The following is a 25,324-nucleotide window of genomic DNA, read 5'->3' on the forward strand; positions in this document are numbered from 1 at the left end:
AACTGTACCGGAGGTACATAGACGACTTAATCATATTCTGGGAAGGAACATCTGAGACCTTTGAAAATTTCCTGCAAGAGTTGAACAATAATAGATATGGTTTAACCTTCACAGGGAAATGGGACCCCCAAAGGATTGAATACCTTGACCTTGAAATATTCAAGAAGAATGATGGCCTGTGTACGAAAACCTTCTTTAAGGCAACCGACAGAAACGGGTACATCCCTATTAACAGTTGTCATCACCCCCAGTGGAAGGGTAACATCCCCAAAGGCCAGCTAACGAGACTAAGGAGGAACTGCGCAACCATGGATGATTATTTGGAACAAGCAAGCATCCTGGTGGAGCGGTTCCATGAAAAAGGATATAACCTAGATTCGTTGAATAAGCTGAAGGGGGATATAGCAAATCTAGACCGCAAGAATTTATTAACAAAATCTAAAAGGAAGAAAAATAACGTAGAACTGACGTTTATTACAGGGTTCAATTCTCAATATAAAGAATTCGAGGAGATCCTGAAGAAGTACTGGCCTATCTTAAAAGAGGACAGAACACTAGCAGGTATATTACCCAAGAAACCTAAGATAGTATATCGAAAAGCGCCCAATTTACGACATCTTTTAGTACACAATGTTATTAACCCCCCTAAGACGACTCGGATTTTTCCAGACATGAAAGGGTTTTATAAGTGCCAAAAATGCCTACCATGCAGGGTCACCAAAAAACAACCCCGGAAAAGGGAAACTTTCAAATCAAGATCAGATCACAAACAATACCAGATCAGGGAACTCATCACATGCCAGAGTACGCACGTGACCTATGTCATCGAATGCCCGTGCCAAATGCAATATGTGGGCAGAACCACCCGACCCCTTTATGTGAGAATACGGGAACACATTAAAAACATCAAAAAAGGGTTCCCGAAACACCATCTTTCCCGCCACTTTGATATAGTACACAACCGGGACCCCACAGGAATGATCTTTTATGGGATTGACTGTGTGAGGGATCACTGGCGAGGGGGTAATAAAACCACACTCATATCACAAAATGAAACTGCATGGATATACAGGTTGAGGTCCCTTGCTCCCAGGGGCCTCAACCTGGATATCGATTTAAACTGTTTTCTGGCCAACCCGTAAGATACAGGGGTACACATATTTAACCATGGCAACATTCTCACCTATTGCTGTTTCCTTCATGGACCCAAGTGGTTAGGTAGTGGACATCTAGCCCCCTGATCACCCACACCAAGAATATGGGGGTGACCCCAAACCTCTTTCTAGAATTGATTAGGCCTAATGGCAAAAACTCCAAAAGCCCGAACTCCCTAATTTTGGAACATAGATAATTTCTGTATGTTTTTATTAGAATTACTGGTGTTAGTTTCGATCTGTAACAATCTGGGTAACATTACCCCCAAGGAGGACCTCTCTTAGGTTTAAAAAAATGGGGCTCAAAAATACTCCCTATAAGTTTAGGCACTGGGAAAGTGCTTAAGCCCCTTGATGAGTTATAATCAGGGAAATATTGGTCAAACAACTCCCCCCTTTTTTTTTCCCTCAGTAGGACTCATATTAGGTTGACCGCTTGATGATACAATATGAGGGCATAGGGGGAGTATAGAAAGTGGTTGAGATTAAGGCTAACTTAAGCCTATGGAAAGGTTCCTTTTTTCTTTACATATATGGTCCATAATAAATGTCAAGACCTTCTCTCTTTTTATATATAGTCCCTCTGGGCATTTATATTATTTTTATTTTTATTTTTTATTTTTATTTCTATCTGGGCTAGATTTTTCATTATTTATTTATTTGTCCTTAGTTAATGGGTTTTCACTACCTATTTGTCCTAGGGACAATGTGTAAAATACAGGATGGCAATATAGTTTGTAATGCTAGTAGCTGGGCTAATTACGAGAAAAGCAGAATGATCACCTCTGCTGACACTCCAGACAAGGTGGGAGTGGCACTCCGCCTTGTTACGTTTGGATTGGACTGTCAGGAATATGGGGCGGATCTAGCTTGATGGCTCCCTACTAATGGACGTAGCGCGTGGCGTGCTGGCATCGTTGCTGAAGACGTCTTATGACGAAACGCGTACAACGACGCCACGCACGCTACGTCACTTCCGGGTACGGACCCTAGCTGGAACGCAGGTGGAGCGCAAACAGCTCTAACCAGCGGCACGCACTTTTTACCGCTACGGGTCTGTTCTCAGGGTCATTCTTGAGTTAGCTAATTTGTTTTTACCCACTGGTTATTTCATTTAGTAAATTTATAATAATTTTAATATTATTTTTTACTCCGCTGTAAGCTGATGGAGTTTTTTGAATAAAAGCTTTTTTATATATACTACACCATGGGAGCTTCCTATTTTTTCTTTGCATGAGGGAGCCATTGCGAATATTGAACCCAATGGTAGGAAACTATCTGGATGCTCGGTAGGAAGGTGGGGGAGAGAATATTGGGATCGCAACTCCCCTTGCAACCTGTTCCATCTGAGATTGGAGGAATCCATTGGGGAAATCAACGGCACGGAAACCACCTTGAGGAGCCCGCAAAACTGCCGCGGAGAGGAGACCGTGATTGAGACATCTTATGCTGGTCGCCCCTTTTGGGGCTGTTGGATCTGGTGAGTGGGGACCCGCAAGGGGGTGCACAAAAGTCACAGGAATTACCCGAGAGCACTCAAGTCACGAAATTGTTGAAACATTGGATCTGAACAAGTTTTTTCAAAAATAAGTTTTTTCACAAAAGTTTTTTCACTTTAAGGACTATAATTACTGCAAAATTGTTAACCTTGGTTTTCTTTGGACTTATTTGAGTATAATACGTTTATTTGCACTATTTTGATATAATATGTAAAGTCCTTCTACTCATATTTACACATGCTTTTTCTGCACGGGGAGCAGAGGTTTATTTTGATGGTTTGAATTATTTTGGATCAGTAGAGCATATAAGGTTCACGTATATATGGTATAGATATTTTCACCTAGTGGTGGTATATGGTGCAGATTTACCACAGTATTAGGGGCCTCAGGCCAGACCCCTTGAAGACATTACCTATCTATTTATTTATTTATATCTGCTGATACACACGGGTGTATGTGGATATATATGTGTATGTGTGTAGGCACAGACATATATACTCTTACGGCAACTAAGTTTTTTCCCTGGTAGATACCAGGTACCTCTATTGGGATCTATTGAGGGAAACCATCTGGGTAACCACCCCTCCCATCTATTACCCCATAGGAAGCGCCACAACCCTTGTTAATATAATTCTAGTTAGTAGAGAATCCCTAGGGAAGCTCTTTTAAGGGAGGCAGCACACCTAAATTACTGTTCTAAGCGCAGCTCTTTGTATTCAATTCTATATATAGAGATATATAGATAGATAGATAGATAGATACATACATACATACACACACAGTTTCTGAAACTGATGCGCAAGTACTGTGTGACATGTAAAATTGCAACGATTGCCATTTTATCCCCTAGGGTCTCTGCTGAAAAAATGTATAATATTTGGGGGTTCTAAATAATTTTCTTGCAAAAAATACTTATACTGATACTTGTAAACAAAGAGTGACAGAAAAAGCCTGGTCTTCAAGTGGTTAAGGATATTTATGTTCCAGGACATTTTTTATGTGATTTGCTGTGTTCCATATAGAAAAATTGCAACATGTTCTACTTTTGCTGACTGCATGGGAACACGCTACACTGGTGTGAACTAGGGCCACTGGAATCCATGTTAAGCACTGTCTATGCTTTTTTGATGCAGAATAAAAATGCACTGGACTGCATTTGGAGTAAATCAGCCCTTAGTCATGACAGCTCAGTATCTCACATGGGCGTTACATCAAAACCTCTTGTTTCAGGAAGCTATGTACAGCACCCTACTAACCTTTCCCACAGGGGCAGATCCAGGGGGGGCAACGGGGCAATTGCTCCCCCCAAGAAAATAGTGAGCAGGCCAGGGGGCTGGCGGGTGAGCGGACGGGGAATTGGGTCAGTAGGCGGCCGGCAAGTGAGCGGAGTGGGCGAGCAGGCCAGTAAACGGGACGTGAGTGAGCAGAGCGGGCGGGCAGTCATGCCACTAAGTGAGCTGCTGGGTGAATGGGAAGGCAGTACAGTGAGCGGGCGGATGTGGGAGCAGAGAAGTGACATCATCTCTCACTGCCCGCCCTCACATGTGTTGAAAAACTGGGGAGAGAAGCCTGTTTCTCTACTGTCACTGTTGTTGCAGGATAGTGACAGGCTGCATCTGGTGGCAATTAACGTGGCAAGTGACAATCCGCATCTGGTAGCAATTAACGCGGCAAGTGACAATCCGCATCTGGTGGCAGGTGACGGTGGCAAGTGACACGCTCGGGGGGTCCCACTGATTCTGCATTATGGTGAGTTGAACTATTTCATTTTACATTGCAATGTAATAATAGAAATAATGTGCTTCAATTATCCTGACACCATAACAACCATGATGCCGAGATGATTGAAGCGCCAACACCAGCCATTGTCCTGACAAATTGCCCGTGAAAAACCTTATTTTCTGGCAGTGCCCCTCCCTAGACTAGACTCTGGATCCGCCCCTGCTTAACCATCAAGCAATGATCAGCCTGCATTACATAGAGAAGCACAGAGAATTAGTGATGATGTCACTGGGTCTAACATTAAGGAATGTCATGAAAAAAGGTTTCATTTAATGACTCATTAACATGTTGACGAGGGGGCACAGGATGAATCCGGAATGACAAAATTAAACTTCAGCTTTAAGGTGCAAATAAAACTGCTGCACTCAGTAATCACACGGAGGTGTGTGCAACCCACACCACGGTGCAGCTAGAATAAATAATGAGAACCTTTTCAATACTTACAGCTGACATTTCTACTAAATCCCTGGAGGTAATAATAAAACAGATAATATACAATAAAATCATTTATCTAGTCCAAGGGATGCCTGCAGACAGAAAGGTTAGCAGGGTTCTGAAAAAAAATGAATTAAAGCCTATAAAACAATTCAGTTCAGGATTATGTTAATATAATTCTAAACTGCAGTGTAACTTTTTTTTTTTTTTTAATAAGAAATACAGTCCTTATAGCATATCTAATACACTACATATGTGCTTAGTCATAACACTGTAATGACTAAGCAGAGCACTGCGCCCTGAACCCACCCACTTGTGACAATAGCGACTCAATATTCGCTATTGTCTTCCGGCTTCTCCTCCTGGCCAATCAGGACAGGAGGCGGATCAGGTTGGCCGGGAGGAGAAGCCAAGGAAGAAGCGGATGGACCCAGGGCCGGATTTCCCACAAGGCCACCGAGGCCAGGCCTCGGGGTGGCAGTGGTACAGGGGCGGCGCCGCTCCTGCAAAGAATTCTCGGCCGCCCCCCACATTAACATAGCAGCATGTGATGCAGCGCACCCGGGTGCCAGAGAGGTGGGGGCGCTGAAGCACTAGAGTGCTCCTCTCCCTCCTCCTCCTCTCTGTGTCCAGACTGAGGCGGCTTCCTCCGCAGGTCACCGCCGCCGCTGCTGGTTTTTTCGAGGCTCAAGCCTGTCCCCCCTCCCTCCTCCTGTCAAAGGAGAGCAGCCGCCGGAGATCGGAGCGGCTGGTCTCTGTGCGGGGGGGGGGGCGTGTTCTCCTGTGTCTCTCACTCCCGCCCAAGCCTGTCTCCATCTGTACACTTATGGAGGGGGGGTGTCCTGGGGGGTCTGTACTAATGCAGGGGGGGTTGTCCTGGGGGTCTGTACTAGTGAAGGGGGAGTTTGTCCTGGGATGTCTGCACTAATGGAGGGGGGGTTGTCCTGGGGGTCTGTACTAGTGAAGGGGGGGTTTGTCCTGGGATGTCTGCACTAATGGAGGGGGGGTTGTCCTGGGGGTCTGTACTAGTGAAGGGGGGTTTGTCCTGGGATGTCTGCAGGCCCGGATTTACTCCCTTTGCCGCCCCAAGGCCGGGCCCTTCAATGCCCCCCCCCCCCCACACACACACACACCACCAGAAAGAGCCCCCAGACATAATACGGTCAAAGACTGCAGACATGATACAAGAGATGGTCAGAGACTGCAGACATGATACAGGAGACGGTCAGAGACTGCAGACATGATACAGGAGACGGTCAGAGACTGCAGACATGATACAGGAGATGATCAGAGACTGCAGACATAATACAGGAGATGATCAGAGACTGCAGACATAATACAGGAGATGATCAGAGACTGCTGACATGATACAGGAGATGATCAGAGACTGCAGACATACTACAGGAGATGATCAGAGACTGCAGACATAATATAGGAGATGATCAGAGACTGCAGACATAGTACAGGAGATGATCAGAGACTGCAGACATAATACAGGAGATGATCAGAGACTGCAATCATAGTACAGGAGATGGTCAGAGACTGCAGACATAGTACAGGAGATGATCAGAGACTGCAGACATAGTACAGGAGATGATCAGAGACTGCAGACATAGTACAGGAGATGATCAGAGACTGCGGACATAGTACAGGAGATGATCAGAGACTGCAGACATAATACAGGAGATGATCAGAGACTGCAATCATAGTACAGGAGACGGTCAGAGACTGCAGACATGATACAGGAGACGGTCAGAGACTGCAGTTCCTATGGACATTAGTAGATAATGGCTGATCGGCCCTCTCACCTGACCCAGCGATACAGCAACGGTTCCTCTGATCAGGAGTCAGCTCACTCTGAATTGCCCGTGGCGACTCCGCTGGGTAGCACCCAGATCTGTATTCCTGCAATGACTCTATTCCTTTCTCCGCCAGGGATGGCACCAGGCTGTGTGGCTTTCCCTCTGGTGGCGCAGGGCAGCGGGGTTCTCTCTCTAATGGTTTTCCCTCAGCAGTGTCCTCTCCCTCTGGAGCCCTGGGTGTACTTTCCTGGGTGTAGACCCCCCCCCAGGACAAACCACCCCCCTCCATTAGTACAGACCCCCCCAGGACAAACCCCCATCCATTAGTACAGACCCCCACCAGGACAAACCCCCCTCCCTTCATTAGTACAGATCCCCCCAGGACAAACCCCCCTCCCTTCATTAGTACAGATCCCCCCAGGACAAACCCCCCTCCCTTCATTAGTACAGACCCCCCCAGGACAAACCCCCCTCCCTTCATTAGTACAGACCCCCCCAGGACAAACCCCCCTCCCTTCATTAGTACAGACTCCCCCCAGGACAAACCCCCCTCCCTTCATTAGTACAGACCCCCCCCAGGACAAACCCCCCTCCTTCATTAGTACAGATCCCCCCAGGACAAATCCCCCTCCCTTCATTAGTACAGACCCCCCCAGGACAAACCCCCCCTCCCTTCATTAGTAAATAGGGATGAGCTTCGAGCTCGAGTCGAACTCATGTTCGACTCGAACATTAGCTGTTCGCAAGTTCGCCGAACACCGAACAATTTGGGGTGTTCGCGGCAAATTCGAATGCCGCGGAACACCCTTTAAAAGTCTATGGGAGAAATCAAAAGTGCTAATTTTAAAGGCTTATATGCAAGTTATTGTCATAAAAAGTGTTTGGGGACCTGGGTCCTGCCCCAGGGGACATGGATCAATGCAAAAAAAAGTTTTAAAAACGGCCGTTTTTTCAGGAGCAGTGATTTTAATAATGCTTAAAGTCAAACAATAAAAGTGTAATATCCCTTTAAATTTCGTACCTGGGGGGTGTCTATAGTATGCCTGTAAAGGGGCGCATGTTTCCCGTCTTTAGAACAGTCTGACAGCAAAATGACATTTGGAAGGAAAAAACACATTTAAAACTACCCGCGGCTATTGCATTGCCGACAATACACATAGAAGTTCATTGATAAAAACGGCATGGGAATTCCCCCCAGGGAAACCCCGAACCAAAATTAAAAAAAAAAAAATGACGTGGGGGGGTCCCCCTAAATTCCATACCAGGCCCTTCAGGTCTGGTATGGATATTAAGGGGAACCCCGGCCAAAATTTTAAAAAAAAATGACGTGGGGTTCCCCCTAAATTCCATACCAGACCCTTCAGGTCTGGTATGGATTTTAAGGGGAACCCCGCGCCAAAAAAAAAAAAAAAAATGGCATGGGGTCCCCCCAAAAATCCATACCAGACCCTTATCCGAGCACGCAACCTGGCAGGCCGCAGGAAAAGAGGGGGGGACGAGAGTGCGGCCCCCCCCCTCCTGAACCGTACCAGGCCACATGCCCTCAACATTGGGAGGGTGCTTTGGGGTAGCCCCCCAAAACACCTTGTCCCCATGTTGATGAGGACAAGGGCCTCATCCCCACAACCGTGGCCGGTGGTTGTGGGGGTCTGCGGGCGGGGGGCTTATCGGAATCTGGAAGCCCCCTTTAACAAGGGGACCCCCAGATCCCGGCCCCCCCCCCTGTGTGAAATGGTAAGGGGGTACTTACCCCTACCATTTCACTAAAAAACTGTCAAAATAGTTAAAAATGACAAGAGACAGTTTTTGACAATTCCTTTATTTAAATGCTTCTTCTATCTTCCTTCATCTTCTTCTTCTTCTGGTTCTTCTGACTCTTCTGGTTCTTCCTCCGGCGTTCTCGTCCAGCATCTTCTCCGCGGCGTCTTCTATCTTCTTCTCCTCGGGCCGCTCCGCACCCATGGCATGAGGGGAGGCTCCCGCTCTTCTCTTCATCTTCTTCTTCATCCTCTTCTCTTCTTCATCTTCTTCATCTTCATCTTCTCTTCTTTTCTTCTGCGGGCCGCTCCGCATCCATGCATGGAGGGAGGCTCCCGCTGTGTGACGGCGTCTCCTCGTCTGACGGTTCTTAAATAACGGGGGGCGGGGCCACCCGGTGACCCCGCCCCCCTCTGACGCACGGGACATGACGGGACTTCCCTGTGGCATTCCCCGTGACGTCACAGGGAAGTCCCGTCAAGTCACCGTGCGTCAGAGGGGGGCGGGGTCACCGGGTGGCCCCGCCCCCCGTTATTTAAGAACCATCAGACGAGGAGACGCCGTCACACAGCGGGAGCCTCCCTCCATGCATGGATGCGGAGCGGCCCGGAGAAGAAAAGAAGAGAAGATGAAGATGAAGAAGATGAAGAAGATGAAGAAGAGAAGAGGATGAAGAAGAAGATGAAGAGAAGAGCGGGAGCCTCCCCTCATGCCATGGGTGCGGAGCGGCCCGAGGAGAAGAAGATAGAAGACGCCGCGGAGAAGATGCTGGACGAGAACGCCGGAGGAAGAACCAGAAGAGTCAGAAGAACCAGAAGAAGAAGAAGATGAAGGAAGATAGAAGAAGCATTTAAATAAAGGAATTGTCAAAAACTGTCTCTTGTCATTTTTAACTATTTTGACAGTTTTTTAGTGAAATGGTAGGGGTAAGTACCCCCTTACCATTTCACACAGGGGGGGGGCCGGGATCTGGGGGTCCCCTTGTTAAAGGGGGCTTCCAGATTCCGATAAGCCCCCCGCCCGCAGACCCCCACAACCACCGGCCACGGTTGTGGGGATGAGGCCCTTGTCCTCATCAACATGGGGACAAGGTGTTTTGGGGGGCTACCCCAAAGCACCCTCCCAATGTTGAGGGCATGTGGCCTGGTACGGTTCAGGAGGGGGGGGGGGGCCGCACTCTCGTCCCCCCCTCTTTTCCTGCGGCCTGCCAGGTTGCGTGCTCGGATAAGGGTCTGGTATGGATTTTTGGGGGGACCCCATGCCGTTTTTTTTTTTTTTTTTGGCGCGGGGTTCCCCTTAAAATCCATACCAGACCTGAAGGGTCTGGTATGGAATTTAGGGGGAACCCCACGTCATTTTTTTTTTAAATTTTGGCCGGGGTTCCCCTTAATATCCATACCAGACCTGAAGGGCCTGGTATGGAATTTAGGGGGACCCCCCCACGTCATTTTTTTTTTTTTAATTTTGGTTCGGGGTTTCCCTGGGGGGAATTCCCATGCCGTTTTTATCAATGAACTTCTATGTGTATTGTCGGCAATGCAATAGCCGCGGGTAGTTTTAAATGTGTTTTTTCCTTCCAAATGTCATTTTGCTGTCAGACTGTTCTAAAGACGGGAAACATGCGCCCCTTTACAGGCATACTATAGACACCCCCCAGGTACGAAATTTAAAGGGATATTACACTTTTATTGTTTGACTTTAAGCATTATTAAAATCACTGCTCCTGAAAAAACGGCCGTTTTTAAAACTTTTTTTTGCATTGATCCATGTCCCCTGGGGCAGGACCCAGGTCCCCAAACACTTTTTATGACAATAACTTGCATATAAGCCTTTAAAATTAGCACTTTTGATTATTCATGTTCGTGTCCCATAGACTTTAACGGTGTTCGCGTGTTCGAGCGAACTTTTTTCCTGTTCGCATGTTCTGGTGCGAACCGAACAGGGGGGTGTTCGGCTCATCCCTATTAGTAAAGACCCCCCCAGGACAAACCCCCCTCCCTTCATTAGTACAGACCCCCCCAGGACAAACCCCCCTCCCTTCATTAGTACAGATCCCCCCAGGACAAACCCTCCTCCCTTCATTAGTACAAACCCAACCAGGACAACCCCCCTCCATTAGTACAAACCCCCCCAGGACAACCCCCCTCCATTAGTACATACCCCCCAGGACAATCCCCCCTCCATTAGTACAAACCCCCCAGGTCAACCCCCCCTCCATTAGTACAAACCCCCCCCCAGACAACTCCCCCTCCATTAGTACAACCCCCCCAGGACAACCCCCTCTCCATTAGTACAACCCCCCCAGGTCAACCCCCTCCATTAGCACAGACCCCCCCAGGACAAACCACCCCTCCCTTCATTAATACAGACCCCCCCAGGACAAACCCCCCTCCATTAGTACAGACCCCCAGGGCAAACCCCCCCCTTCATTAGTACAAACCCCCCCGGACAACCCCCCTCCCCTTCATTAGTACAGACATCCCAAGACAAACCCCCCTCCATTAGTGCAGACATCCCAGGACAAACCCCCCCTTCACTAGTACAGCCCCCCAGGACAACCCCCCCTCCATTAGTGCAGACATCCCAGGACAAACCCCCCCTTCACTAGTACAGACCCCCAGGACAACCCCCCCCTCCATTAGTGCAGACATCCCAGGACAAACCCCCCCTTCACTAGTACAGACCCCCAGGACAACCCCCCCTCCATTAGTACAGACCCCCCAGGACACCCCCCCTCCATAAGTGTACAGATGGAGACAGGCTTGGGCGGGAGTGAGAGACACAGGAGAACACGCCCCCCCCGCACAGAGACCAGCCGCTCCGATCTCCGGCGGCTGCTCTCCTTTGACAGGAGGATGGAGGGGGGACAGGCTTGAGCCTCGAAAAAACCAGCAGCGGCGGCGGTGACCTGCGGAGGAAGCCGCCTCAGTCTGGACACAGAAAGGAGGAGGAGGGAGAGGAGCACTCTAGTGCTTCAGCGCCCCCACCTCTCTGGCACCCGGGTGCGCTGCATCACATGCTGCTATGTTAATGTGGGGGGCGGCCGAGAATTCTTTGCAGGAGCGGCGCCGCCCCTGTACCACTGCCGCCCCGAGGCCTGGCCTCGGTGGCCTTGTGGGAAATCCGGCCCTGGATGTCTGCACTAATGGAGGGGGGTTTGTCTTGGGATGTCTGTACTAATGAAGGGGAGGGGGGTTGTTCGGGGGGGTTTGTACTAATGAAGGGGGGGGTTTGCCCTGGGGGTCTGTACTAATGGAGGGTAGTTTGTCCTGGGGGGGGTCTGTACTAATGAAGGGAGGGGTGGTTTGTCCTTGGGGGGTCTGTGCTAATGGAGGGGGTTGACCTGGGGGGGTTGTACTAATGGAGAGGGGGTTGTCCTGGGGGGTTGTACTAATGGAGGGGGAGTTGTCCGGGGGGGGTTTGTACTAATGGAGGGGGGGTTGACCTGGGGGGTTTGTACTAATGGAGGGGGGTTGTCCTGGGGGGTATGTACTAATGGAGGGGGGTTGTCCTCGGGGGGTTTGTACTAATGGAGGGGGGTTGTCCTGGGGGGGTTTGTACTAATAGAGGGGCGTTTGTCCTGGGGGGTCCGTACTAATGAAGGGAGGAGGGTTTGTCCTGGGGGGATCTGTACTAATGAAGGGAGGGGGGTTTGTCCTGGGGGGGGTCTGTACTAATGAAGGGAGGGGGGTTTGTCCTGGGGGGGTCTTTACTAATGAAGGGAGGGGGGGTTTGTCCTGGGGGGGTCTGTACTAATGAAGGGAGGGGGATTTGTCCTGGGGGGATCTGTACTAATGAAGGGAGGGGGGTTTGTCCTGGGGGGAGTCTGTACTAATGAAGGGAGGGGGGTTTGTCCTGGGGGGGGTCTGTACTAATGAAGGGAGGGGGGTTTGTCCTGGGGGGTCTGTACTAATGAAGGGAGGGGGGTTTGTCCTGGGGGGATCTGTACTAATGAAGGGAGGGGGGTTTGTCCTGGGGGGATCTGTACTAATGAAGGGAGGGGGGTTTGTCCTGGTGGGGGTCTGTACTAATGGATGGGGGTTTGTCCTGGGGGGGTCTGTACTAATGGAGGGGGGTGGTTTGTCCTGAGGGGGGTCTACACCCAGGAAAGTACACCCAGGGCTCCAGAGGGAGAGGACACTGCTGAGGGAAAACCATTAGAGAGATAACCCCGCTGCCCTGCGCCACCAGAGGGAAAGCCACACAGCCTGGTGCCATCCCTGGTGGAGAAAGGAATAGAGTCATTGCAGGAATACAGATCTGGGTGCTACCCAGCGGGCAATTCAGAGTGAGCTGACTCCTGATCAGAGGAACCGTTGTTGTATCGCTGGGTCAGGTGAGAGGGCCGATCAGCCATTATCTACTAATGTCCATAGGAACTGCAGTCTCTGACCGTCTCCTGTATCATGTCTGCAGTCTCTGACCGTCTCCTGTACTATGATTGCAGTCTCTGATCATCTCCTGTATTATGTCTGCAGTCTCTGATCATCTCCTGTTTTATGTCTGCAGTCTCTGATCATCTCCTGTACTATGTCTGCAGTCTCTGATCATCTCCTGTACTATGTCCGCAGTCTCTGAACATCTCCTGTTTTATGTCTGCAGTCTCTGATCATCTCCTGTACTATGTCTGCAGTCTCTGATCATCTCCTGTACTATGTCTGCAGTCTCTGACCATCTCCTGTACTATGATTGCAGTCTCTGATCATCTCCTGTATTATGTCTGCAGTCTCTGATCATCTCCTGTACTATGTCTGCAGTCTCTGATCATCTCCTGTATTATGTCTGCAGTCTCTGATCATCTCCTGTAGTATGTCTGCAGTCTCTGATCATCTCCTGTATCATGTCAGCAGTCTCTGATCATCTCCTGTACTATGTCTGCAGTCTCTGATCATCTCCTGTATTATGTCTGCAGTCTCTGATCATCTCCTGTATCATGTCTGCAGTCTCTGACCGTCTCCTGTATCATGTCTGCAGTCTCTGACCGTCTCCTGTATCATGTCTGCAGTCTCTGACCATCTCTTGTATCATGTCTGCAGTCTTTGACCGTATTATGTCTGGGGGCTCTTTCTGGTGGTGTGTGTGTGTGTGTGTGTGGGGGGGGGGGGGGGGCGGCATTGAAGGGCCCGGCCTTGGGGCGGCAAAGGGAGTAAATCCGGGCCTGGATGGACCGTGCAGTGGATTGGTGATTGCGGGGACTGTGCCTTGGACCTGGGGGGGTGTTTGCCCCCCAAAAGTCACTGATTCAGACCCTGCCACTGATTCAGACCCTGCCTCTTTTGCTCCCCCCCACTAACTTCTAGAAGTTTCCATGGACTTCCAAAACCAGGGGGAAGCAATAGAGGCCTGGTCTGCAGAGCCTACCAGCCTGACCCTAATCTGGCTAAACCCACAGCAATTACTCAGATTCACTTAACTACTGTGAGTCAGCATAAATTTACCTAATGAAACTACACTAGAGGGTGTTACAGCCACCCATCCTGATTTTTCTGCTTACACACTACGTTATGCCATCATCTATTATCTCAGATTGTGTTATATTTCTTATAACAATTGTCCTCCTTTTTTTTATTCTATCCTATTACCAATGCTTTGAAGAACTCTAATTTTACGATTCTTACATTTGATTATGTATAGTTAATTGTATGGAATCCTTATATATTATTATTTCCCTGTATTGTTATGTGTTATAATCAAATAAAAGTTTGCAAAGAAAAAAAAACATAATAAAATCCAGCATTGGAGCTTTTAGATAATGTTCCTCCTGGATATAGGTGCCTGCACTGTACAACAATAGGAGCAATACTGTTCGGTTTGGCTCCTGAGGTGCCGACTTGTCTCCTTCTGTTTGCTGTTGTCAGCTCAGCAAAGTTGGTGGCAGCGGTGTCCTCCCCTACCATCAGACGGCAGCACCATCCATTGACAGCGGTGTCCTTCCCAATGATCAGATGGTAGCACTAGTCCGTGACAGTGGCCTTCTCCCCCACAATCAGATGGCAGCACCACTCAGCGACAGTGGCATTCTCCCCAACAATTAGATGGCAGCACCACTCAGCGACAGTCCCCAAAGATCAGACAGCAGCACCAGTCAGTGACAGTGGCATTCTCCCCAAAGCACAGACAGCAGCACCAGTCAGCGACAGTGGCCTTCTCCCCTACAATCAGATGGCAGCACCAGTCAGTGACAGTGGCCTTCTCCCCCACAATCAGATGGCAGCACCAGTCAGTGACAGTGGCCTTCTCCCCAACGATCAGGTAGCACCACCAGGCAGCGACAGTGGCCTTCTCCCCAACAATCAGATGGCAGCACCAGTCAGTGATAGTTGCCTTCTCCCCAACAATCAGGCAGCAGCACCAGTCAGCGACAGTGGCCTTTTCCCCAACAATTAGATGGCAGCACCAGTCAGTGACAGTGGCCTTCTCCCCAACAATCAGATGGCAGCAACAGTCAGAGACAGTGGCATTCTCCCCAAAGATCAGACAGCAGCATCAGTCAGTGACAGTGGCATTCTCCCCAACGATCAGGTAGCACCACCAGTCAGTGACAGTGGCATTCTCCCCAAAGATCAAACAGCAGCGCCAGTCAGTGACAGTGGCATTCTCCCCAACGATCAGGTAGCACCACCAGGCAGCGACAGTGGCCTTCTCCCCAACAATCAGATGGCAGCACCAGTCAGTGACAGTTGCCTTCTCCCCAACAATCAGGCAGCAGCACCAGTCAGCGACAGTGGCATTCTCCCCAATGATCAGGCAGCAGTACCAGTCAGCGACAGTGGCATTCTCCCCAATGATCAGGCAGCAGTACCAGTCAGCGACAGTGGCATTCTCCCCAATGATCAAACAGTAGCACCAATCAGCGCCATTGGCATTCTCCCCAACCATCAGATGCCAGCATCAGTCAGCGCCATTAGCATTCTCCCCAACAATCAGATGGTAGCACCAGTCAGCGACAGTGGCCTTCTCCCCAACAATGAGATGGCAGCACCAGTCAGTGACAGTGGCATTCTCCCCAACAATCAGATGGCAGCACCAGTCAGTGACAGTGGCATTCTCCCCAATGATCACGCAGCAGCACCAGTCATTTATTTTAGGAGGATACCATTTAAATTGTATATTACCCAGCAGTATGTTCTGCTGTATTCACAGTGCCAAAGGCTCTACAGGCAGGTTAAATAGTGTAATAGCTTTTATTAAAAAAATGAAATAAAATAAAAAAAGAATTATATGTAATTAAATGTTAATCCTAGGTCGATGTCTGGAGGAGATATATCTGCAGGGATTCCCTTAAGAAAAATTAATTTTATTTGACATTTTTTTAAAACATACATATTAATAGACTTTACACTGTAATGAACTTTGTAATTCATTGTTAATCCTGTCAGCTACTGATAGACGTGCCATGCTTCTGTAATGGGGCTGATTTACTAACACTGGCAAAAAAGAAAGTGAACAAATAAAAGAAATTGTTATCAATCGAGTTTCAATTGTATTGAAGCTAAAACAAGAATTTGGGCTCTATTTATGATATTTTTTTCCTCCAATTGTACTTTTGCATGGGCAGACAGGGATGCATTGTAAAATAGACAGTTGGTCTGTGTTTTTATGGGTCCCCAACCACCCACCTGGAAGCAGGCATGGCAGCCAAAGGGTCTGTACACATGCCCCCACATGCCCCTAGGCTTGCTGCCTGTCAAACTCACCAATTAAGGTCTGTGGCACTGCACTATAACTGGTTTTGGCGCAGTATTTCAACATACACACAATATACAATACAAAATACCCCTTGGGATTAAAAAACAAATACGCATTTAGGGCTTTTTCACACACGCATTGAATTTTAAAGCAGCCTTTAATGTGCATTAATGCACTTATATCATTAATGAGCGTATCCGATCTGTTGCACAGTTTAACCACTTCAGCCCCGGAAGATTTTACCCCCTTCCTGAGTACTTTTTGCGATTCGGCACTACGTCGCTTTAACTGACAATTGCGCGGTCATGCAACGGTCATGCAACGTCGCTTTAACTGACAATTGCGCGGTCATGCAATCCAAACAAAATCGATGTCCTTTTTTTCCCACAAATAGAGCTTTCTTTTGGTGGTATTTGATCACCTCTGTGGTTTTTATTTTTTGCGCTATAAACAAAAAAAGAGCGACAATTTTGAAAAAAACGCAATTTTTTTTACTTTTTGCTGTAATAAATAACCCCCAAAATTATATATAAACATTTTTGTTCCCCTCAGTTTAGGCCGATATGTATTCTTCTACATATTTTTGGTAAAAAAAAACTCGCAATAAGCGTATATTGATTGGTTTGCACAAAAGTTATAGCGCCTACAAAATAGAGGATAGTTTTATGCACTTTTATTTATTTATTTTTATTAGTAATGGCGGCGATCTGCGATTTTTATCGGGATTGCGACATTATGGTGGACACTTTTGACACTATTTTGAGACCATTGTCATTTATACAGCGATCAGTGCTATAAAAATGCATTGATTACTGTGTAAATGACACTGGCAGGGAAGGGGTTAACCACTAGGGGGCGATCAAGGGGTTAAGTGTGTCCTATGGAGTGATTCTAACTGTGGGGGGGATGGGCTTCAACTCACATGACAGCAATCACTGCTCCCGATGACAGGGAGCAGTGATCTCTGTCATGTCACAAGGGAGAACGGGGAAATGCCTTGTTTACATAGGCACTTCCCCATTCTGTGGCTCCATGACACAATCGCCGGGAGACCAGCGGACATCGAGTCCGTCAGTCCCGCGGGCACGGTCACGATGTACGCAGCGAGCACCTGCTATCCCCATCTCTTAAAGGGAATGTACAGGTACGCCCTTTTGCCCACCGCTGCCATTGTGCCGACGTATATCGGCGTGCAGCGGTCAGCAAGTGGTTAAGTTGCGTCAGGGGACGCTCCTCAAAAGCCCTCTAGACTCGTTCGCACATGCTTTATTCTCTGAAGAGAGATCCACGTTTGGGTCACAAGTATTTGACAGGTGGTGAGGAGGCATTACATCACTTTAACCCCCTGAACCCCACACTAGCACACAAAAATGAATGCAAAGCCCAGGAGCCCAAGCCACGTGTAAGTTTGTTGGATAGTAGGTTACACGGGTTGATCTTCTTCCTTGGCTCTGGATCCTGGGAGGAGGTCACATACTCCTTTATACTTGGTAGGACTGGGTATTTTCATCAAAAGCTCTGAGTGATGGTGGAGCACCGTGAAGGTATCAGTGAGTAGAGGGGTTGTTCTTATGTAGGAGGCCAGTTTTAGCACGCCCTATGCCGCGTACACACGAGCGGACTTCTCGTCGTACTGAACTCCGAAGGACTTTTCGACGGAGTTCCGACTAAACGAACTTGCCTACACACGATCACACCAAGAACGTAATGACGTACGACTGGACTAGAAAAGGAAGTTCAATAGCCAGTAGCCAATAGCTTCCCTTGCATCGTTTTTGGTCCGTCGGACTAGCATACAGACGAACGTTTTTTTCGATAGGAATCGAGTCCGTCGGAAAGATTTGAAACATGTTCTATTTCTAGGTCCGACGGAATTTTCGACAGAAAAGGTCCGATGAAGGTCCGATGAAGCTCACACACGATTGAAATGACCGCCGGAATCGTTCCGTCAGACCTTTGCTACCGGAAAGTCCACTCGTCTGTACGCGGCATTGAGTTCCATGGCAGCTTGATGTATCAGGCCTATACGCCCTAAAAATACCTCCATGTTCAGACATTACAATGCAGAGCTCAGTATTGCGATGATGTCTGGTTCACAGGGAGCTATTTTCAGTTGTGGTCTTGGATTATTTTCCAGAGATGCAGCGGGGGGTAATTACAATGATGCTTATTTGCTGTAGGCGTCATGGCCCCCTGTGCTGAAGAATTTCCTACAGCTGAGCACCTGTTAGTAAGGGACAACAACAAGTGGTCACCACGAGGGCTAGGTTCATTGGAATGAATGTTATCACAGGCAATCTGCATGTTAAAATGCATAAAGAACTACATAAAAGTTCTTCCCCTGGAAAGCCAAAACTAAAAGAGCATGTTAAATTGCCCTAAATCAAACAAAACTGCATTAAAATGCATTTAACATGCATATTAAAGTGTAAATAATTTTTTGTAAGTTTTGGATGAAGTGGAGAAGACTAAGGCCTCTTTCACACGGGGCAGATCAGTCATGATCCGCCCCGTGAACATCCGCTTGCTCAGCGGGGATCGCTCCGCCGATCCCCGCTGAGCAGGAAGATGACAGGTGCATCGCTGCACGCTGTGCAGCGATGCACCTGTCAGAGCGCCGCTCTCCCCTATGGGGGGATCGGATGATGACGGTCCGTAGTGTCCGTCGTCATCCGATCCGATCCGAAAACGGAGGGAAAAGTAGGTTTTTCCTCCGTTACACTTTTCGGATCGGAGCGGGGTCGGATGTCAGCGGACATGTCACCGCTGACATCCGACGCTCCATAGGGATGAATGTATGTCCGTTTTTCATCCGAAAATGGAAGGATGAAAAACGGACATACGGATCCCCCGTGTGAAAGAGGCCTTAGATCATCTGCCAAGATTTTATTTTTGTCTGTATCCCCTTTGGAGTGAATAAAGTAGAACTGAAGGCAAAACATTTTTTTCATTTTTAGATAGATTGGAGAGGGATTAGAACACGTGTTGGGTTTATACTGCTGTTTGTGCTCTGTTAAAAGAGAAGTATAGTTTTGTTTTTTTTTATATCCAGTATCATACTTACCTAGGTGGATGCAGCATCGGTCCAACGCTGCATCTGTCCCCCAGTGCCTCCTACACTGAGAAACGAGCGATCAAACACCGCCGATAGCTCGGTTATGACAGCTCCCCGAGCAGAGAGCTGCAACTGTCAGTCACAGCTCTCTGCTCTGCTCCCTCCTCTCTCATTGGAGCGCTGGGCTGTGGAGCGGGTAGGGCGTGGCCATCTCAGTCTCTCAGCGGCTCGCTGAGAGGCTGAGCCAGGTGTCAGTCCAGGCACCTGGCAGATCCCGACTTTATTGTCGGGATGACGCAGTGCCTTGACTGACTTCTGTGACGTCAGCAGAGAGCGGACTTCAGCCGAAAACGGATCACAGGAGTGCAAAACAAATTGCGCTCCTGTGATCCATAGGAGAAGTATAGCCAAATGAGCTCAGGCTATACTTCTCCTTTAAGGAGATTTACCCTCTCTTTGTCCTGAAAGTGAAAGAAAATCTGGAGTGGTTACTGAAGTGGTGGGAAATCTTCCAATGGGGACAGTAGTTCTAGTTACCCTGGTGACTACCAGGGATTGCCATCACTTTGGAGGGATTTCTTCTCACTTCCTGTTGAGGCTATGGGACAGGAAGTTAACCACTTCAGTCCTGGAAAGATTTACCCCCTTCCTGACCAGAGCATTTTTTGCGATTCTGCACTGCGTTGCTTTAGCTGACAATTGCACGGTCGTACGACGTTGTGCCCAAACAAAATTGACGACTTTTTTTCCCCACAAATAGAGCTTTCTTTTGGTGGTATTTGATCACCTCTGTGGTTTTTATTTTTTGCGCTATAAACAAAAAAATAGAGACAAGTTTGAAAAAAAAGCAATATTTTTTACTTTTTCCTATAATAAATATCCCCAAAAAATATATAAAAAAACAAATTTCTTCCACAGTTTAGGCTGATATGTATTCTTCTACAAATTTTTGGTAAAAACAATTGCAATAAGTGCACATTGATTGGTTTGCGCAAAAGTTATAGCATCTACAAAATAGGGGATAGATTTATGGCATTTTTATTATTATTTTTTTTTTTTTTTACTAGTAATGGCGGCAATCTGCGATTTTTATCGGGACTGTGACATTATGGTGGGACACATCGGACACTTTTGACAATATTTTTGGACCATTGTCATTTATACAGCGATCAGCGCTACAAATAGCCACTGATTACTGTATAAATGACACTGACAGGGAAGGGGTTAAATGCTGGGGGGCGATCAAGAGGTTAAGTGTGTCCTAGGGAGTGATTCTAATTGTGGGGGGGTGGGCTCACTACAACATGACAGAGATCACTTCTCTCGATGACAGGGAGCAGTAGATCCCTGTCATATTGCTAGGCAGAATAGGGAAATGCCTTGTGTACATAGGCATTTCCCCGTTCTGCCTCTCCTCGCCGCAATTGCGGGCCGCCGGCGAACATCGAGTTTGCGGGACCCATGGGCGCGATCCCGCGGCACGCGCGCGCCCAATAGGTGGCAAATTCGAAGGGATGTACAGGTATGCCCATTTGCCTGCCTATACCATTCTGCCGACATATATGTGTGCGCGGCGGTCGGCAAGTGGGTAAGGGCAATCTCTCCAATGGGACGCAGATGGGACAAAAAACTGTCAGGGGTTATAACCTTCCTTTACTCTATTCCAGGGCTTCTCAACTAGGGTTCCTCCAGAGGTTGCTAGGGGCTCCTTGAGCAAAGAGCAATTTCCCACTGACACCATTGATCTTTTTCGCTATCTGTAAGGGGGTAATTCTTCTCAATGACCACAAGTGTAAGGAGCAATCTTCCCAGTGATTATCACATTATTGTATGATGTATTGTGTATATATAGTCATTTTAACAGGGTTTCCCTGAACCTGGAAAGTTATTTCAAGGGTTCCTCTGTGTTGAAAAGGTTGATTCTACTTTCACATTCACTATTTGTTCTGGTGACTAAAGATGAGCTGGGTACGGCAAGAACTCAGTCCAAACCCAGTTTGGCAGAACCTGTGGGAAGTTGTCACATAATCGCATCCACGTAATCGTCTCCTAATCAGCCAGCTCCACCCCACAGCTTCTTGTAGACAAAGGGACAAGGATGCTCATGACATAGAGCCTAATGCTGCGTACACACGATCGGAAATTAGGCCAGCAAAAGTCCAATGTGAGCTTTTGGTTGGAAAATGCGACCGTGTGTATGCTCCATCGGACTTTTGCTGGCCGAATTGCAGCCAGCAAAAGATTGAGAGCATGTTCTCAATGTTTTGGTCGGAAAAAGTTCCTATCCGAAAATGCGATCGTCTGTAGCAATTCCGACGCGCAAAATTCCTATGCATGCTCGGAAACAATTCGACGCATGCTCGGAAGCATTGAACTTAATTTTCTCGGCTCATCGTAGTGTTATACATCACTGCGTTCTTGACGGTCAAAAGTTCAGCGAACTTTTGTGTGATCGTGTGTATGCAAGGCAAGCTTGAGCGGAATCCCGTTGGAAAAGCCGTCATATCTTTTTTCCTACCAAAATCCTGATCGTGTGTACAGGGCATAATAGGATAATATGAATATATTAGGTCAATACCATTGACCAAGCAGTCATGTAACAGCTTCCCATTCTGTTCTGCCAAAGTAAGTTTAGTCTGAGTTTGGACCAAACCCAGCTCATCCCTACTGCTGACCATTGCTACTGAAGCAGAAAGTAATAGAAAATCCTAGGTTTCAGAGTTGTCATACGGGCAACACATGAAGGTAGATCCGCCAATGGGGATAAATGTTCTGAGGACAACTGTTTAGGATGGGAATTCCCTTCAATCTGGAGAGACTTCCTCTTACTTCCTGTTGTATCTCCAAGACAGGAAATGAAGGGAAATCTCTCCAGCAGGACACAGACATCATAAAATAAACTGATAGAGGTTTTAGTCCTCCCCCTACTCTATCCAAAACCAATAATTAAAAGAGATTTTGGCTTTAGGTATACAGAACACATGCGGTTTAAAGTGTAGAAGTACAAACAAGCCAAAATGAGGCATTAGAAGCTAAGAACCACATGTTTGGCTCTCAGATTATTCCAGATCTTGATGCTGTTTAGCAGCTGGAGAACAAGAAGATATCCGAGACTGCATTTTATGTGCAAAATCTCAAACTTTCTGCTGGATGGCATAGATTACTTACTATACATATCAATTTCCAGATTCAGTATATGCGGAGAAGAAATTATTCTGTGGCAAAGAAGGCAGAGTGCCAGCATTGAAATGAATGGCAGATGGTAACAAGTAAGTGTATGACACTCCCTCCTATGGGTGTAGTCCCTACTTCTATATCCAGCTCCGCAGTGTTATGCTACCCAAGCCATCTGTGTCCTAGTTTTCATGTTCTTCACCCTGTTTGTTTTGGATCAGGCTGAAGCCGGAAGACGTCTCATGTGGGTTCTTATTGCTTAAAAAAATGTGTGTAAATGAGATGTGTAAAAAAAACACCCAACTATTGCCAGTCGAGGAAGTTCAAGGAGATTAAAGTAATAATGTTGGTGTGTGGGACGATCCAAAAAATAAAATCTCCTTCAATAAACTGCTTGATGATCCAGTTCTAGAGTCTTCCCATACCTGCCAGGAGATCTTCCGTGCAGCTAAGAGACTAATGCCCCGTACACACGGTCGGACATTGATCGGACATTCCGACAACAAAATCCATGGATTTTTTCCGACGGATGTTGGCTCAAACTTGTCTTGCATACACACGGTCACACAAAGTTGTCGGAAAATCCGATCGTTCTGAACGCGGTGACGTAAAATACGTACGTCGGGACTATAAACGGGGCAGTGGCCAATAGCTTTCATCTCTTTATTTATTCTGAGCATGCGTGGCACTTTGTGCGTCGGATTTGTGTACACACGATCGGAATTTCCGACAACGGATTTTGTTGTCGGAAAATTATATATCCTGCTCTCAAACTTTGTGTGTCGGAAAATCCGATGGAAAATGTGTGATGGAGCCCACACACGATCGGAATTTCCGACAACAAGGTCCTATCACACATTTTCCGTCGGAAAATCCGACCGTGTGTACGGGGCATAAGACCCCTTTCACACGTGGGCCGCCCGCGCGCCAGCGCTAAAGCGGCGCTCATTTTAGCGGCGCTTTAGCGCTGTTCAATCGGCGCTTTTTAACCCCTGCTAGCGGTCAAAGAAGGGGTTAAAAACGCCCGTGTTGCGGCGCTTCGGAGGCGCTTCCCATTCATTTTAATGGGCAGGGGCATTTTGGGAACGCTGTATGCAGCGCTCCCAAACCGCCCCAAAGATGCTGCTTGCAGGACTTTTTCTAATGTCCCGCAAGCTCACCGCCCCAGTGTGAAAGTACTCGGGCTTTCATGTTCGGGCGGTATGGGTGGCAGTTTTCGGGTGCTTTACAGGCGCTATTTCTAGCGCTAAAACGCCTGAAAACTGCCTCAGTGTGAAAGGGATCTAATTGAAGTGAGGAACATTGAGGGTTATGTAAAAAGCACTACATGTGTACTATTAGTATGACCATGTCTGCTAATACACAATTTAAGAAGAAATCAATACCGGATTATAAGGCCTCATGTACACTGCTGTTAGTAAACGGATGTTCAGAGGCAGTTGGATGCTTTTTTCAACTGCCCCTGAACTCGTCCAATGTTATGTTATGTGTACATGTACACAGGTTCGTTTAATGTCGTTTTTAGGCAGTTCCGGTTGTAGGCTTTTCTTTGAAGGCAAAAAAAATGAGTTCAGACGCCAAAATTTCCAACGCCAAACGCGGTAACTCGCTTTTAGCCGCATTTCGTTTACAGGCGTTTTTCATTTTTGGCTATTTTGAAAAAAATAAATAAATACATTTTCTAACGTTTCTAAATGCAAACGCGGCTAAACGCAGCATGTAAACACAGCAAAACGGACATTTTAAACATGGGTAAAGCCCCATACACACTATCAGATTTGCTGCTGATTTTTGTCTTCAGATTTACCAAAACCATGTAGTGCAAGAGCCTGCCTGATTGCATACAAATTGAAACTCTTATGCCGCGTACACACGGTCGGACTTTTCGTCTACAAAAGTCCAACGGACGCTGACGGACTAAAGCTGGCTGGTAATCCGATCGTGTGTGGGCTTCTCCGGACTTTCAACGGACTTTTTTAGCCTCAAATCCGACGGACTTTAGATTTGAAACATGCTTCAAATCTTTACGTCGTAAGTACGACGGACCCCGAAATCTGCTCGTCTGTGTGCTAGTCCGACGGACAAAAACCCATGCTAGGGCAGCTATTGGCTACTGGCTATGAACTTCCTTATTTTAGTCCGGTGTACGTCATCACGTACGAATCCGTCGGACTTTTGTGTGGTCGTGTGTAGGCAAGTCCGTTCGTAAGAAAGTCTGCCGCAAGTCCGCCGAAGGTACGTCGGAAGTCTGTTGGACAGGCTGTCGGACTTTTGTAGACGAAAAGTCCGACCGTGTGTACGCGGCATTAAGGTTTGACCTCATATTATATGGTTTTGGTAAATCTGAAGGACAAAATCAGCAGAAAATCTGATAGTGTGTATTTACTATCTGTCAAGTTAAATTGTTCAGGAGAGGTAGTAAAAACGTCCCGTGTACGTTAAGCCTTAGTGTGTATGCAAAGGTTGCAAATGCACTATCCATTTATTTCACTTTATGCAGTACCTTCCAACCTGTTGCAAATATCATTCTATAGTTGTACAAAACCGATCATTATGGAATGCATCCATACACCATATTTTAGGCTACTTTCACACTGAGGCGCTTTACAGACGCTATAATGGTAAAAATGGTGCCTGCGAAGCACCTTGAAAGAGCCTCTCCTGTCACTCCAACGTGAAAGCCTGAGTGCTTTCACCCTGGAGCGGTGTGCTGGCAGGACGGTAAAAAAAGTCCTGCAAGCTGCATCTTTGCAGCACTGTAGGAGCGGTGTATAAACCGCTCCTAAAGCGCCCCTGCCCATTGAAATCAATGGGCAGCGCCGCCGACCGCCGGCAATGCTCTGCTGCAGTGGCGCTTTGCGCGCGGTTTTAACCCTTTTTCAGTCGCTAGTGGGGGTTAAAAGCGCCCCGCTAGTGGCTGGAAACCTCTGCAAAAACTACGGTAAAGCGCCGCTAAAAATAGCGGCGTTTTACCAC

General features: G+C 47.5%; 1 long non-coding RNA gene across 2 annotated transcripts in view; it reads right to left on the minus strand.

Moving 5' to 3' along the window:
* The window catches only part of LOC141134433 (uncharacterized), a 94,049-nt gene extending 87,049 nt beyond the window's left edge, over positions 1-7,000 (minus strand). For both annotated transcript variants that reach the window (XR_012243149.1, XR_012243148.1), the window contains exon 1: positions 6,679-7,000. This is a non-coding gene — a long non-coding RNA (uncharacterized lncRNA). The remainder of the gene's footprint in view (positions 1-6,678) is intronic.
* Between the last annotated feature and the right edge of the window lie 18,324 nt (positions 7,001-25,324).

The sequence above is a fragment of the Aquarana catesbeiana genome, linkage group LG03 (assembly GCF_042186555.1).
Source record: "Aquarana catesbeiana isolate 2022-GZ linkage group LG03, ASM4218655v1, whole genome shotgun sequence".
Lineage (NCBI taxonomy): Eukaryota > Metazoa > Chordata > Amphibia > Anura > Ranidae > Aquarana > Aquarana catesbeiana.